At 35.0% G+C, this 5,303-nt stretch overlaps 1 pseudogene; it reads right to left on the minus strand.

The window, feature by feature from the left end:
• Positions 1-525: 525 nt before the first annotated feature.
• LOC114473987 (olfactory receptor 52E4-like) overlaps positions 526-5,303 on the minus strand; it is a 7,806-nt pseudogene continuing 3,028 nt past the window's right edge.

Here is a 5,303-nt window from a genome sequence, read left to right on the forward strand (position 1 = left end):
TTTCCTCACATTTAGCAATTTTTTTCTTTTATTTGAGACAGAAATTCATGAAAAACAGCATGTTCTATATCATTATTAAAAAAGTGTACTGATGGAAAACTAATCTAAATGTAAATATTAAATCTGAATGTAAATATTAAATCCTAATGTTAAATCTGAATCTAAAACCCACATTTCACACGGGGTAGTGACCGATTTAACATTTAGATGTAACATTTAGATTTAACATTTAGATTGATTTTTCATGTTTACACATTTTTACCAATGATATAGAACTTGCAGTATTACATGAATTTGTCTCAAATGAAAGCAAAATTGAAAAATTTGAGGAAAGTGAGCTAAATGTGTGTGTGTGTGTCTAACCTGTGGTCCTATGCATAGGAATGACTATGACACGTACTGTATATAGTAAATTATCAGTGAAATTGATTTATTTGTACATGTGATGAACACTAACAAGAAAAAGATAGGAAAAAAGTATTGTATAAATATTTGTTCAATAGAAATGTAACTATTTCACCTTTGTTATGTACAACCAAACAACTTCTTAAGGCGTTTAAATATTTCTTTCATTTTGAAACCATAAATAATTGGATTAAAGAGAGGATTATATAAAACAACCTGTGAAGTCATGATTAAGTGCACAATTTTGGGAAAGTTGTCGTTGAATCGAGTGAAAACGACATCATATGTACCTAAAGCAGTAAAACACAATAAAACCAGCAGATGAGGTAAACACGTCTCTGCAGCTTTTTGTCTCACATCGTTACTGCTTTTGTAGACAATGAAAAGTATTCTAGCATATGTGAATAAAACAAAAAACACAGGACAAATACCCAATATAAACATGCAAGACACCAAACCAAATACTGATATCACTTTTGAGTTCACACAGTGTAGCTTAAAGATAGAGTTGGTACAGAAAAATCCTTTTATAACAAAATGACAGACTTTCTGCTTGACACTCAACACAGTGGACACTGACATTTGAGAAGCAGGCACAAACCAGGCAAAAACTAGTACAACAACCACAGTCCTGTTAGTCATGATGTTTGGTATATACCAGAGGCTTACATATGGACACATACCTGTCAAAGGCCATGGCTGCCATAGTAATAAGTCTACAATACCTAACAGTAACATAGGAAGTACTGAAGAAGGCAGACTGAATAGGATACAGTTTGTTTCTCAGATAGAAAATCAATCAGAAGTTTTGGGTAAATGTTTATACTGACTAAAAGTGAGTTTACTGAGAAAGCTGCAATGAAAATGTACATAGACTCATGAAGGTTTTGATGTTCCCAGATAATATACACGATAATAGCATTACTGTAAATTGATTAAATGCACAGCGTCAACACAAGGATAAAATAAAGATATCTATAGTTTTCCATGCCTTCAAAGCCCCCAAGTGTTATATATGTCTCATTGAATTCCTCACCCATCTCACAATTGTGACGAATCACAGATTTGTCTCTTGACCTGTAACAAGAACAAATGATTAGGTTTAAAGTGCAACACCTGACATACCAGTCCTCCAAATGACCTCAGGTTCTCATCATCTATGTCGGTCAGACAGAGGAATTAAGTTGGAGCAAAGTTGTTATATAGCATTTCCTTTCTCTCCAAGGATCTCATTAACCTCAGTAACAACTTACAAGGTTAAAGAAAGGCAGAACTTCATTTGGGCCAAATCTTGCAGCAGCAAGATCCGGCACCTCCCAGATTTTGACCGGCACTTATTTCATTGTAGGTTTTTTGATAATATTTTGAAGTATTTCTAGTGCAGTGCCTATAGGAAGTATGTATTGCTATAGAAAAGTGGGAGGTTAAGTAGATTTTTCATGAATGGCCAAATTAGGTTTTGTTTGAAGGTGGGACGTCAGGGACATGAGCTTTGTTGTGAAATGTGTAGAGTGATAACTATTGTGTTTTCATATGTGACATCGTTATTAACTGAGATTCTAGCATCTACCACGGGGGAAGGAATGGCGTACGTCATCATGAAAAATCAGCCAATCACAAGCTCCACAAATATACACTGCTTTCACAAAGTGTTAAAGGATGTAAAGTCTGTAATAAATGTGTCTAATAAGTCATTAGTGAATACCAGAAACCACATGAGTGAGGATGAAAAATTAAAATAAAATATGTTATGAAAATAAAATGTACATGTCTAACTTAAAAACAAGCATTTGGAAATTAACAGTAAATATGCAACGTGTTTGACTTGTATATGAACTGTAAGTATATTAAAATAAACACAGTGCTTAATATATCCATTTATGTTTTAATTTAGGCTGTTTTATAATTTAGGAATTAGAGCTGGGCGATATATCGAGATTTAAATGTATCGAGTTTTCTGTTATATATAATAGTTTATTTTGCATCAAAATACTAGTTTTAAGAGTCACTGCTTTTACTTCTCAGAACAGAGTCCTAACTCAGAGCTTCCCCATAACAAGCCATATTACAGATTACATATCACTCACACATGCTGTCCCTTACAGGAGAAAAAAACCAAATGTTGCAACATATTGAGCAGCTGTTTGTTCGTAAATGAGCCTGTTTAGCATTTTGGATCAGCAATTTAACCCAGAATTATCTTTCTTCTCAGACTTCATTCGAAATAAAATGATCTAGATTTATATCATATGTCACCATTTGAGAAAAAATATTGAGATAAAAGTTTTGGTCGATATTGCCCAGCCTAGTAGGAATGTTCACAGCATTTTAATGTTAATAAAGATCAACCTACCAGATTCTAATCACATAATTGTATTTAGTAGTGGTTGACAAGTGGCTATTTTAGATTTCTTCTACACCTATCTTAAAATAAAATACCCCCCAGTACATATATGTATAGACATTATATACGTAGACGCCACATCGACTGTAGAGGGACATGTCTACAGCGCCGCCATCTTGGAACGGTGCTGGTGGAGGCAGCGGTGCATGGACATGTAAGAAATAATATATTGTTAGCAGATTATTATAGCTATAGTGAAATAAACACAGACAGGACAGACAGAACCATTGATGTTATGAATCTAGGGTTCCTAGCAACAACCTGTTACACAGAAATAAACAGACTTACTGCAGTAATTGATGGGTTAGAAAGAATTCAGCATCTATTAGAGCTATAGACTTTTTTTGGTTCTTTTTTCAAACATAAAAATTAAGAGTAGATGTTTGCTCTTTACATTTTTTAGCTTTACAGTTTCAGGGATGTCTCTCACCTTCCTCAGAAGCATCTCACTGACAGCGTGTGAACCGGCACGTGTGGCACGCCCAGCGGAGCTGTCAGATTCACCGGGCCCAACGGATCCGACCGCTCCGCTCCGCGTGCCGCGACCCCCGCCGACTACTTTTTCGCTGAAACTGTAAAGCTAAAAAAGATAAAGAGCAACATCTACTCTTGAATTTAATGTCTGAAAAAAGAACCAAAATAAGTCTATAGTAATAAAAAGACATGATGAATGTATTTGAGCTATCTAATAAAGCTAATAATAGGCCTAATTAATGATGGGATTATTTTTGTTGTAGACAATTCTTTATCTCTGGCTTACATTGCTCACATGTTTAAAGTTTCCCAAAGACAGTGGTTTAAGGGACACAATGGGAACGGGCAGTGAAACGGGAAGATTTTGTGGCAACTGAGAGGTCCATGCTTTGCAGTGAGCATTTCAACACAGATGACCTTGACAGGACAGGGACAAACTGTTCGGCTGCGGTTGAGACAGGGAGTCAAATACTAAATACTCTTGTAGATAGTTTGAATTGGTTTATGTTCTTGTTCCTTGAATGTTTCAGTTCTTGGCTACAATAATAATAAGATGATGATGATGGGGACATAATATTATTAGTGACAGTAATAATAGTAATAGTAATAATAGTAATGGTTATAATAATAATAATAATAATATAGCAATAAAAATAATAATGATATAATTGAGGAAACCAGTCAACTATAGTTTTAAAAAAAAAAATTATTAATAAAAATAACAATACAAAAATATGAGAATATAATTGATAATTATAAGAAAAAGCAATAACAACAATAATACAGTAGTAGTACATCTATACAATAATATAGAGTCAAATGCAATGTTATCAATAAAAACCTGACACGCTTGAACGTTTTCGGGTTCCTTTTGTTTTATTTAAGTCTATCTATCTATCTATCTATCTATCTATCTATCTATCTATCTATCTATCTTGTGTAAGCACATCATTCCTCTATAGATGTAATGTACTGTAGGTAGAACTATTGCCACCGTTCCAAAATGGTCCAACCTGTCAGGTTCTGTTAGTTTTTCTTTGTGTTTAGCCCTTTGGTTCTTTTAGTTATTTTAGTCTTAGTTTATTCTGATTTTTGAGTATCTCCTGTGTTTACTCATGTCTTAGTGTTTCCAGGTATTCCTGCTCATGTCTCTACCTCCCTGGTGATGTCAGTGTGTTTGGGTTCTGACTTCATGTTTTCCACCCAGGTGTGGCCCATTCTCAATCAAGCTTCCCTCATCTATTTAGCTGAGTTCTTGGACACAGTGTGATTGCTAGATCATTGTCTACATGTCTTATGTCAACCTCCTCGTGTCCTGCAGGTTTTGTTCCCTGCTCACAGTTTTCCACACCCTGTTAATGCACCGCTCTAGTGGGCTGCAGCAGGCAATGCGGTGTCTACGTATATCAGAGGTCCTTAATCCTGGTCCTCAAGGGCCACTATCCAGCATGTTTTAGATGTTTCCCTCTTCCAACTCACCTGATTGAAATGACCAGGATTGTTATCAGGCTTCTGCAGAGCTTGATGATGAGTTATTCATTTTAATCAGGTGTGTTGGAAGAGGGAAACATCTAAAACATGCTGGATAGTGGCCATTGAGGACCAGGATTGGGGACCATTGATGTATATAATGTCTATGCATATATGTACATACTTATATATAATGTACAATGCTTAAAATCCTTAAATACACTTGACTTCAAACTGCTGAAACATGGATTAATGTAACCATCAACTACTCAAGTCATCAAGGTGTGGAATTATCTGTTCAGTATTAAAGTAAATCTGACTAATCAGAGTGCTGTCCATTTATTGTCAAATGCATTATTATTGTATAATGTTCCAAGTTTATGCATGAATAGAGCAATTTTCTGTCAGTGATCCTTCTTTTCTGGCTTTATCTTTGACAACATATTAGGAGTTTAATTCTCATATTCTTTAAGAAATATTTTGTCTGTTTGTTGATGGTGAAGTAGGCTGCTCTGCATGGTTTTCTCCTTATCCTCTCACTGATCCAGGT

This window comes from Gouania willdenowi, chromosome 13 (assembly GCF_900634775.1).
Source record: "Gouania willdenowi chromosome 13, fGouWil2.1, whole genome shotgun sequence".
Taxonomy (NCBI): domain Eukaryota; kingdom Metazoa; phylum Chordata; class Actinopteri; order Blenniiformes; family Gobiesocidae; genus Gouania; species Gouania willdenowi.